Raw genomic sequence first — 12,776 nt, 5'->3', positions numbered from 1 at the left:
AAAAAGCGCTGATAATTGACAGTTTTACTTTCATACTTTCTAAACCGCATTGATCAGACTGCCTACAGGAATTGAACCCAGAGATGAAGTCAATGATAGACGGTTTTGAACCTTTTATGATCCCATAATTTCAGTGCATCTCTGAAAGGTCAGAGAAATCCAATTATTATTCTCATAAAGGAAATATTACCCCGAAAGAGCACAAATGCAAAATGTTAACATTCAGGAGATTTTTTAAGGTTACCTCCATAGTCTTTTCAGCCATTTAACCCATACAACTTTTTTTATAACAAAGTAATTTTCTTTTTAGTCCAATCTAGAATCAGAAAATTTAAAAGAAGAAACAAACAGAGCTGCTAGGTCCAGGTTTGCGAAGATGTCCCACAATGCATTGCAGCATCACATTTTGCTACACTGCATTGCATGAAGGAGTAACCATATCAGGAGCCATAACGTCAAGGATTGACCTGCTGCTGGGGTCATCCCCTTCCCTGGCACCCAAAGAAGGGCTCCTTGTCTAATTCACTGCCATGCAACAAAGCGCAGTCGTGAGTGTGTGCTGTCTAGCAAAGTATTTTTCCTGGGGACATAGCCTTCCTGTAAAATTCCTGTTTCCATAAAAAAATAAGCAGGGGGCATATTATCAAGGGGGTTTATCTCCGCTTTTTTGGCTTTAAAAGCCAAGAAAGCGGAGATAAAATTATCTCCCTATTACCTAGCTGTCGCTAACACCAGTTAGCGACAGTTAGTAGGAGATAGCGACCATCTTGGGCCCCACTTTGCATGTCAGTGATATTTATCACTAATGACATGCAAAGAGGGCGTGCCAAGATGTTAGCGACTGAAAACAGTCGCTAACATCGCTATCTCCTATTACCAACTTTTGGAGATATTCGCGCTAAGCGCAAATATCTCCAAAAGCTAACACCTGCCCTGAGCAGTTCTTAGCCATGTTATCCAATGGGAGGTGGATAACATGGCTAAGAGCATTAGCTCGGTAATGCATGAATATCGCTGACTTTTCAGCGATATTCATGCATTGCGGCGATTTTTATCGCATTTGCGATAAACCTTGGTAATACCAAGGTTTATTTGCGGTAAAAATCGCCGCAGCTCAGCGGTAAATTTTTGTCTCTAACCAAGCAATAGCGATAATTATCGCTATTGCTTGGTAATATGCCCCCAGGTTCTCACTCATGGTATGTTCGTTGTGCACTGCAGCACAGCACAATGCATATATTACTGGGTTGCAGCAGCGGCCTTTGTGCAGCTAAGAGCAGTGGGGCCAGCTTGGAGGGGAGCGGGGGGAGGTGAGGCAGGGGGGGTTTCGACAGACGATGACAAGGGACAATTAACGACTTGTTTAATTTTCCTTTTTCATCGTCTGTCAAAATCGGCCCCCAGCTGGCCCCATCGCCCAGCCGCCCTTATCTGCATGGGCCACGATTGTCTGGGTGAATCAACACATTTGTCCTTGTTTGCACCTGCTTCAACCACGCATTAGTTTTAGTAGATTGGGCTTTTTGACAAAACGTACGGGTGTTTGCTATCTTGATTTGATTGATTTGATTTGATTTATCAATTTCTAGAGCGCACGAATGCCCGAAGGCGTCTTGGCGCTATGACTTGTCCGTATTCCTAGGCAGGCCTGGAGTTAGTGCAGTTCTTGAAGTTTATGCCGCGAAAAGCCAAGTTTTGATTTTCTTTCTAAATAACTCCAACGTTGGGCTGTTTCTTATATCTATCTGTTATGATTTCTCCTGAATCCACCTTTTTGATTTCATTTATTTGATTGCGCACTAAGTCTTTTTTTGCTTTCCACGCTAGTATTTTACCACAACCTTCTCCATATGAAAAGTGAGCTAACTGGCTAGCTTCCCATCTCTCTTTAACTCTTTGTGAAAGTACTGCTGTAAGTTCTGTTTTTAAGTCCTGGAGCTTATTTTTAGCTTCCTCCTCTGCTAAATTACCTCCTAATTCACTTCCCCAACCTTCCCAAAGTCGTATATCTTTTTCCAACTCTAGAATCTTACTATAATAAAGTCTCCTCTTTTTAGCACCCTGAGCTCCCAATCTCCCTCTCAAAAATGCCTTACATGTATCCCAGACTATATCTTCTTTAGCTGATCCTTCATTTACATCTAAAAAAACTTGTGGCTCGATTCTTAAAGTCTGTAGAGAGTCCTCATCCAATAAAATGGTGCGGTCCAGCCTCCAGATTGGAATCGAACCCTCTGTTCCTAATTCTAAATCTAAACCAACCGCTGAGTGGTCTGACATATGTGCTCCCAGGTGAATCACTTTCGTAACCCGATCCTTCAACCTAGAATCTAATAAAAAGAAATCTATTTGCGAACTATGATTATATTTTTTATTGTAAAAAGTAAATCCTGGCTGCTGACCTGCCTTCAATCTCCATATATCGCATAGACCTTGCTGGGCCATAATTAACCTTAACGTAGCTGTCATTTTACCATTCACCACAGCCCGATTATTTCCTGTCCTATCTAATTTACCATCTAACACTGTATTGAAATCTCCAGCCATAATTATTTTTCCTGGGAAATCTAGTAATTCTGTTATTAAATTGTTCAAGATCGTTGGGTCATCAACATTCGGTCCATAATACCCGACTACTACCAGAACTTCCCCTGCCACTCTTATCTTGACAATCGCCCATCTACCTCTTGTATCTGCTAACTTCTCTTCCAAAGCAATATCAACCCCTTTCCTAAACAAAATTTCCACCCCTTTCGTTACTAACTCTTGGGGTGTAAAAACAGCATTAGCAATCCATTTCTGTGCAGAAAAAATCTCCTTACTTTCTTTTCCAGTTAAATGGGTCTCTTGTAGAATAATCACATGAGCAAGGGAATCCTCTAAATATTTCAATATCATTTGTCTCCTAGTTTTTCCCTGTAGGCTATTCACATTCCATGTGAGGAACCTTTGCTCCTTAGTTTTAGCCCCAATCATATAAACTAGCCCATAGTTCCCTTCCTTTTTGGTGGCAAAGATGCTTCTGAGGATTTTTTTCTTTTTTGCTCCCTCTCCCCTCCCAACCCCCCATTACCACCCCCTACCCCTGCCCCTACCCCAAACCCCCCCTGTCCCGCCTCCCACCCCTTCTCCCTCCCTGTAAAACCCAACCAAAATTCCCATGACCTAAACCTAGGCCAGTGGATGTCACAGCAGCGGTGCCCCTATTTTTTTTTTCTACAAAAACTTAGTGAATATTTATTGAGTGCTTAAACAGTAATCTGACCTATCTAATACTATTCTTCTTGACATTGATCCAAGAAGGCATCCACCTCTTCAACTGCACGAAACGTGCACATTTTATTTTGTCACATTACTTTTAAAAAAGCAGGGAATTTCAATTGGACATTTGCCCCATTTCTCTAAGTGGTGCCATTCGCTTTCCTAATTCCCATTGCCTACTTGCTGTGGTTGGCTATAGATCTGACCTAATATCTACTGAAATTCCATCCACAATTATATTCCTTTGCTTGAGGGCTACTGTCAAAATCTTCTCTTTTAAGTTATACGTTAAGAAGTTGATTAATATTTTCCTTGGTTTAGAGCGATTTGGATTCAACCGGAAGGGGTCCCGGTGAACTCTCTGAATATCTCGCAACAACGTTTCTTCTGATTCTTCTAACTGTAACTCTGTTTTTAACAGTTGAACTACAAAACTTTTTATGTCTGACCCCTCCTTTCCTTCTGGTAGTTTTAAGTTCTTCAGATTATTACGTCTTTGCATATTTTCCAATCTCTCAACTCTCTCATCAGTCTCTCGTTCTTTAAGTTTCATAGCCTCAATTTCCTTACGATTATCCACAATTCTCCCTTGCATCACTTTCATCTCTGTCTCAATCACTTCTGTACGAGTACTTAATTTATCTAATTCGTCTTCTAACAGGCTACATGAGGCACTTATACGCTCCTGATTTTTTTTTGAGGCTTCGAAACCCATATGAATATCTCTTTCCAACTTTCTTAGTAGTGTCAGCACCGACATATCTAGTATATCTGAGCTATTCTGCTGAAGAGCAACCTGCATCATATCCAACCCATCCTGAGGCATTAACGCTTCATCCAATTTCCCTACCTCCATCCCTCTATCCATTACTTCTTCAGCTTTCCCTCCTATAGCTCCTGCTACTGCTAGTCCATCACCTTTTAATGATATATTGAGCTCTTGAGGGGTCTCTATGTCTGCCGATTCTGTATTCAGTAGCAAAGCTTCTTCCTTCTCAGACTCCATCTCAATTGTCAGAGCCTGAAAGGGGTTTGGAGTTAAATGTGCAGACCAGTCCAGCTCCTCAATATCCCCGAGCAGGGACTCCGCCAGCTCTCCACCCTTAACAGAAATGAGGGTAGGGTTCTGAACTGTTAGTGCAGGTTTCAAAAGTAATACCCTAGGAACTGGCTTAAAGTAGGAATTAAGCGATGGGGTCGTAACTAACTTATGTTTAGGCCCCTTTTGCTTTCCTTTTCTCGTATCTTTTTTCAAAGAACACTCTCCTGATTTAGCAATCTTGATCTCTTTAATAGGACCCTTTTTAAGGCTTCTTTGTGATAATTTGGGTTTGCCCAAAACATGTACGTTATTACCTGGCTTAGTACTTCTTAATAGATATCTGGGATGCCCCAATGTCAGGTCTGAGTCACCCATAAATTGCTCCAAATCAATAGCTACTGAGCATAATCCCCGTGTGTCCAACACACCCTCCGTGCCTTTTACCTTCAAAGACACAGACGCAGACTTCGGTAAAGACTCTTTTCCTCTCCCCCGGCCTCCGCTGGTTGAATTCCGAATCTAGCAATCATCCGGCGTCCTCTACCGATTTCCTGGGCCGCCCTTCCCCAGCTCCCGCTACGCGGTCCCGCTGGAAAACGCGACTCCGCCTCCTCACTCTCTGCCCTCAGCTGTTCAGAAGTCTGCGCCATCCGCCACAAAGCGCCAACAAAACGACCTCCAAGCGACTTGCTACAGGCACATGCAGCCAAACTTGTGCAGACAGGTAAATGCCTCCTCAAATCCACTTAAGGATCAGTTACCGATAAACACCCCAGCCGGGCACCGCCGCTGTTCCTGACATCCGCGACCTGCTACCTAGCTGGCCGCCATGTTTTCCCCCCAATCACCATGTTTCCCCCCCATCCCATGTTTTCCCCCCCCATCCCATGTCCCCCCCCCATCCCATGTTTTCAGGAGAAATCATAACAGATAGCAAAAGAATAGCGGATGCTTTTCATGGCTATTTTGCAAATGTTTACACAGAAGACCTTCATCCAAGATAAGCTGAAATAGAAGAATGGTTACATCTCTTGAAACATCTTTTTGATGATTTGATGGGAATACTAAATAAGGAAATCACGCTAGATGAAGAGGTTAAAGTGATTAAAGATAGTAAAAGGGGGAAAGCACCCGGTCCGGATAGCCTCTCGGCTGAAGTATATAAAACCTTAGTTGATGTAATTTCTCCTACACTGTGCCAATTATTTAATCAAGTTTTCAACGGGGAGGTAACTATACCTAGTTCTTGGAATGAGGCTACAATCTCCTTGATACTTAAACCAGGAAAATCACCCAGCAGCTTAGATGCATATAGACCAATATCACTCTTGAATTGTGATTATAAGTTTTTTTCAAAAATTCTAGCCAACAGACTTGGTAAGATTATTCAGAAATCAATTCACGAGGACCAAAAAGGCTTTATTAAGGAGAGATACTTGAAGGAACTTACTTTCACTTTGATTGGAACAATTGATATTGATTCTAGTTATAAGTATCCCTTGGCGGTATTTGCATTAGACGCTGCCAAGGCTTTCTACCGAGTTAACTTCACATATTTGAAAGCCCTTCTACAATATCTTAACTTAGAAAATAATTTTACTCAATCTCTCTTCTCTCTGTATTGTTCCCTGACATCACGTGTTTTAGTTAATGGAATTCTTACTCACCCCATAAAAGTAATGCGTGGTATTAGACAAGGATGTCCATTATCGCCTTTGCTTTTTGATTTATTTATAGAGCCACTGGCTTGTAGAATTAGATCCTCAGAAGAGATTCCTCCCTTTGTGGCTGGGGATTGGTCAAAAAAACTGGGCCTATATGCGGATGAAATTATTATTTATTCTTCTAATTTACATCATTCCTTGGACAATTTGGTGAGAATAACGAAAGAATTTGGAAATGTTTCAGGTTATCAAATAAATCAGGATAAAACTGAGATAATGGCTTGGAATCTAAGCACAGAAGGGGTAATTAGCAAATCTGAAATGAGGTATCTGGGGATCAGGATAACTCAAAAGATAGAAGATCTTGCTAAAGTCAATTTTTTTAGGATCAAGAAAGAAATTGTGGCTACTGGACAAGAATGGATGAATCTCCCTTTGTCATTATACGGTTGGACTAATCTTGTGAAGATGGTGATTGTACCAAAAGTTACGTATTTGTTTGAGACTATCCCACTTGGATTTAGAAAAGAATGGTTGGCTAAATTGCAGAGTAAGGTAGCATAATTTATCTGGGCATCAAAAGGTGCACGATTATCATGGAAAAAGTTAAGGAGGAGAACTAAAAAAGGTGGTCTGGCTGCACCAGACTTACAAATGTATGCGTGGGCTTTTTGTTTAAAGAACTGTAGGATGTTGTTGGGTACCCTAACTAAATCCACGATTGGAGATATATTTGGTGCGCTGCTAAAAAGTAGCGGATTCGATGATTTTGTTTTTTTATATAAGTTTGCAGATCCTAAATTTTTCAAAAAGGTAAGACTTAAGGTTTTGCAGGACTTGGCGGAGGTATGGTACAAAATAAGAAGAACATTGAAATTGCCTTATTTTAGTTATATGGCTCCAATATGGGATTCTCCTGGAGCTCCACTTTGGACAAAGGATGCTTTGGCTTTTCAGTTGAAAAAAGAGGATGGTTTGCAAAGATGGAAAGATTTGTTGAAGGATGGTAAAGTGTTGTCTTGGAGCCTCTGTCAGCAATTGTGGGGTCAGGTTTTTTCAAGGTATAAGTATATACAGATTCAGAGTTGGGCAAATGATTCGGAAAATGTGATTGGGACTCAGAATGACTTTGAGTTGAAGCTGGGGATAGGGACCTTCAAGAAGGAAGTGGCCACATGGTACTGGACGATACTGGAAATGGAAGATGGACCATTTGTTCTACCGGAGGCCCTGTGGCTGGAACGCTTGCCGAAGATTGCGACGGAGAACCAATGGCAAGTAACGATGTCTATGCTCAATAGTATTGTTAAACATGCAAATTTAAGGCGGAATCTTTTGTTTACTATCCATAGGGCATATTGGTCCCCTCGTAGATTATCCAAATTTAAAACTGGTGGAGTTGTCGGGTGTCCAAAATGCAAGACCCCAAATGTGGATGAACTACATATGTTCGTTTTTTGCCCAAATATAAGACAATTCTAGCTGGACGTAAGTAATTGTCTATCCAAAACTCTTAATCTGCGGATGGAGGTAAGCCACAAATTCATAATAACAGGGAGATATAATTTAGAAAATAAATGTATGAATGATAATGTAAGATTTTCTTTTTATGCTATGCTGCTAGCTCGCAGAGAGATATGTAAAATGTGGGTCTCTCCATCCAGCCCTAATTTAATGGATTGGATTGTAGCTATGAGGTATGTGGCTAAGCTTGATACTTTAGACTACACTAAGAGAAATCGATGATTTTGGGTACCTTTTCTTGCAGTTTTTGGTTGATTTTATATTATTTGGTATGATTTTCCAATGATTAAGCCCGCACCTATCTCGCTGGTACTAATTGTATGGGACCTCAGGTCGAAAAACAGAGTAAGAGGTGGACACACCTGGTGAATCAGATGGCCAAGAAAGGGTGCTCCATGAATGACCAGACTCAAAATAGGTGTAGTTTATGCCTCAATACTCTAACTAGCTTCTGAGATAAAAATCCCAGTGGTGGACTAAGATAGAAGAAATGGGTGGCGAGACGGCAAATGAGGGGAAAAAAAAACGTACGGGTGTTTGTAGTGATCAGCCAACAGTGTCCCGCTCCCCTTTTCTTTCAAAGCCTAAAACACTATTCTAAATCGTTTTTTGATTGGTGAAAAGTGAACCTTTACTAATTAGCATGATCAACTTTGTGTCGCTTTGCATTAGGTTGGTGCAGACACAAGCCTTTGAAAATATGAGTCCTAGGTATAGATGCATCAACAATGCCATTTGCGATTCCTTATTAGCGAAAAATAAGGATTTGCTAATAAGGAATAACAAAAGGTTATGCATGTAGAAATCGCAAAAATATTAGCGATTTCTAAACATTCCTTAATTGCGACTCGCAATTGCGAGTCCTTAGGACATGTGTGTGTGTGAAAAATGCACTTTAAAATACATTTCAGGGGTGCCACCCCTGCACCCATGGAATGCATTAACATTTTGAGAATCGCTAATTGAAATTCACAAAATGTCAATGCCTTCCCATTGATTCCTATGGGCCTTTTGGCCCATAGGAATCAATGGGAATTGCGAAATCGCGAATTAGAATTCGCATAATATTTGCGATTCGGTAAAAATTGCGATTTTTACCGACTCGCAAATATTATGCGATTAAACTCATGCATCCCATTTGTGATTCCTTATTTGCGATTCCCTAAAAATCACAAATAAGGAATCGCAAAACCTTACAATGATGCATGTGGCCAACAATGACTTACCCTGTCCCAGGAAGGAATACAGAGGGCCAACTTAGACTGGGTGTCTACATAGAAAAGAGACAGATTCACCACCCTCCAGAATGCTGATCTATCTCTGAGAGAGCAGGAGCAGGCAGTTGTTAAATCCTCTCAGACTTCCCTTCTAAGGAAATTTGTGTGTTCTTTGCATCCGGTTGCATATTCCCACGTCGGCTCGCTTACTGCTGCCACACAACTTGGTTTCTGATGCAGGACCATCAGTAAAGTCTTGTGAGGTTTAAAACATGTTTTATCGAGCAACTTGGGCCCGAATTATCCAACACTCATCCCTGTCAATGGCAACTGGATTTATTTGCCAATACTCTCAAAGGAATTCAAAAGAGCGCAGTCAGAACACTCGAGCACAAAGCAGAGCTCAAAGTTTAAATGGCAGGTTTTTATCAGAATCTTCAAAAAAACATCCCAGATTATCTTCGCCCAGCTTATTCTACGACCCTGATCCTGAGGTGCGAGTGGCTCCCTAAACAAGTTAGCCTGTTTAGCAACTAACGCATCAAATCTAAACTTAGCAGACAGTGAATTGTGATCACTTTGGGTAGTCCATTGTGTCTTAAAATTGATGAGGGAACCAAATAAACTGGCAAATACTATGATGAAATCAATTGTAGTGCTGTGGCCTCTTCCCTTTAGAGTGGGTGCTATTAAGCCATCCTAGATGAACTCATCCCAAGTTAACAAGTTAATAAAATTAAACTCAGAAAATACAGTGTTCAAAAACTCCCCAGGCTAGAAGGACTAAAATGCACTTGTGCTGAAGCAAGGCATGAACGTCTTTCTCCGCCGCCAAATCACATGATGTGCAAGGGTGCAAGTTAAAATTATCTCAAATTAACATGTAAATAGGTTTAAGTAGTGACAATAAAAAATCTTCTAAGAAATTAATTAAGTTAGTCACGGAAGAAACTAATGCAGTAGTTGACTTAAAATTATGAGGTGCTCTAGACTTCCCGTTTCTTTATCGCAGTTCCAGCATGTTCCTGTCTCTCTTATGCCTGCTTTGTGGAGCTTCACCGAGGCCCAGAAGGCTCTGTGAAGCAGCCAGAATTTTGTTTAGTTGTGGTGTGACTTTATTAGTTGTTGCCGATTTCCATAGTTTGCTCTTTTCCTCGTCAGTGAGTTGTCTTGTTCCTAGTGTTTCCCATGCACTTGTCACCTTTTTGTTCAGTGTAGACCTGTGGGGGCTTAGGAGTTTGTAGATTTGTGCTGTGTGGTGGCCTGCGGCGTTGAGATTGCACATGTATTTGATGATGGTTGGTGGGTTCTTGCTCAGATTCGCCTTTGTTGTTGCAGTTTTGATTTTCAGGAATGTATATATTTCTATGTCAGGGAGGGTGTAGAACTCCTTAGCCAAACTAAATTGACAATTCCCCCCCCCCTATTGTCATATTATTGGATGTGCTAATGCCCAGAGAGATACATTGTAAAGGGACAGATTAGCAACTAGTTTGGACCTCTGGGACTTTATAGTTTGCAACTTGGTAAGACCTAGGATCCAGCACCTGGAAGGAGAAGTCAGAAGGAAAGCTCAATGCGCGTAAGCTACTCTCCAGGCTTTCAATCATACTTGATGCTTTATCCAGCCCTCATTCCGTGTTATGAACCCTGTCATCCAGTCCAATCAGACTGGTCACCAAGGACTCTATGACATGCATGGTTTTCAAGGCATAGCTTGAACCAGGTTTATTGCACTCACAGGACCTGCCATAGCATCCTCCATTACCGAAGGCTTCCTGCATCTCCTGTCAAGTCTTCTCAATGGGGGCAGCTGGGTAGTAGATGTAAAGGTTTTAGTCCTTGAGCCGGAAGATGCAACGAGTCACCCTGCCCACCAGGCTTAGTGCGGTCTGAAGTAATAGTCATCTGCAGGTTTATCTCATTATAAGGTGACCCAGCCGTGGGCCTATTTGAGTTGTTAAAGGCCACATTCTCTACAGTTAAAGAATGAATGGCAGGAAAGTTATTATGTGTACGCATCAAGAGGGAAGCCGATTGAACTTTGATCTGTGTCATTTCTTCAGCCAGAGTCCCTACAGCATTAATTCAGTATGTTCTGGGTTTGGGCACTCTTATTGGTGGAGTTTGCCAAAACCCCAATACGCTTCCCCATCTTTAGGAAGAATGACCTGCAACAAAAAAAAGGGAGTCACTCACCCCTGAGATCGAAGTTAGGGGGGTGGCCCGGCTTGGCCTTGTCTGGCCGCGGACAGGCACAGACATGCCTGCCACTGGCCCGGGCTTTGCCGGTGCTTCTCCCGTGCTGTGTGACAGCTGTAAGGGCTTTATAGCACAATGTGTGGTTTTGTTGATGATGGTAGCTGGTGCCTTCTCCACCGGTCAAAGCAGGATGGGACTGTGAATCCCCCTCCAGAGTCCAGCACAACACCTATAGCGCCCCGTGCTGTGTGATGGATAGAAGCGCTGTAAAGCGCGATGTGCGGCCGCAGGTGTTGAGGGTTGTCCACCCCCCTACACAGGTCAAAGCAGGACGGGATTAGTCAAATGTAAGTGGGGCTGTCCCAATCTCCTCACTCCTGTTCTGACAGTGATTCGCCGTCCACGCATACCTAAGCTTCTTATCGTGTGTGGCTGTCTAGGAGGTATACACAAAGGCCAACTGTAAACCATACCCAGTTATCCGACCGAGGCTGTGGGCACCAAGTGGCTAAAGTTACCTGTGCCCATTTGGAAATTAAAGCGTATTAAATGTATTAATGTGACTCCAATGGTATCCTATGGAAGAGGAAGGCCTTACAGCAGTGACAAATGAATTTAAGAGTTTTTTAGTACCATGACATGTAAAACTAAAAGGTACACGTCCCTCCTTTTAAAAACATTGCACTCTACCCTCTGGGCTGTCCAGGGCTTACCCTATGGGTGACTTACATGTATGAAGGTTTGATCCTGACAAAACGGGTTTTCTTTGGAGGTAGACATGGCAGTTCAAAACTGCACACATACCGGCTGCAATTGTAGGACTAAGTCATGTTTAAAGCGCTGCTTGAATGGGTGGCAAAATCAGTGCTGCAGTCCCACAAGTAGCATTTAATTCACAGGATCTGGGCACATGAAGTGTCACCAAATAGTGACCTACAAGTAAATACATTTGGCATTTGAGCATAAACCAATTCTACCAAGTTCCATGGAGGTACCACAAGCACTTTAATGTTGTGCAGTTCCTACACATCTATATAGGATCTGCACGTTTAGACAAGATAAACTAAGGGATTGGTGTTCAGACTGATTTCAGACACCCCAAAGGATATGTTAGTCTATAGACCAGCTAGCTCACAGTGCCACTTTAGGACCCACAACCTTACCATGGAGCAAATCGTTTCTGGCAACTATCGAGCATGGCAAACGTGACCCCTCAAGGATCGTGGAAACATTACAGTACTTTTCGCTCAGTCACTCGTGCTCACTCAGTCTCAGAGTGATATACAGAATAAACTGTGGGGACATTTTCAATAATCAGCGTCGTTCTAGTATAACATTTCTGCAACAACCATTAGACAGAAACAGACATTTACAGGTATAAGCACCAAAAGAGTAAATAAAAGGTAGAATTCTACCATGGCGCTAAAACAGTGAATATATGCACTTGCGCAAAGGAAAGCTGCACACCTTTTTTATGTTATTCTTCTTTCTAAAGTTCTTACATTTATCTCGAGTAGTGCATGTGCTGCAGAAAGTACAGCTGAGAAGCACTAACTTCAAAAAATTCCAAGACAAATCTATGAACTTTAAAGAAAATTTTCACATAAAAGCAGGAAACAGTTGTACCTTGTGTGAGCACACGTATTCATGATACTCCCCAAAATGTGTGAATTAAATTTACTGAAAACCTATGTTTCAAATACATGGAATGAGGAGGAAATCTTAAAAAAATAAATTAAAAAGGCAGAGGTTTGATTGTTGGACCTTCAAAATTGACCAATCTCCAAAAAGGTTCAACAACGACCCCCATCTGCCACTCTCTTCTGCACAATGGATCGTTCTATGGCCCTTTTTACATGTGGCTCG

Source organism: Lissotriton vulgaris, chromosome 7 (assembly GCF_964263255.1).
Source record: "Lissotriton vulgaris chromosome 7, aLisVul1.2, whole genome shotgun sequence".
NCBI classification, from domain to species: domain Eukaryota; kingdom Metazoa; phylum Chordata; class Amphibia; order Caudata; family Salamandridae; genus Lissotriton; species Lissotriton vulgaris.
The sequence above is the reverse complement of the archived record's forward strand: the minus strand, read 5'-3'. Positions refer to the sequence as shown.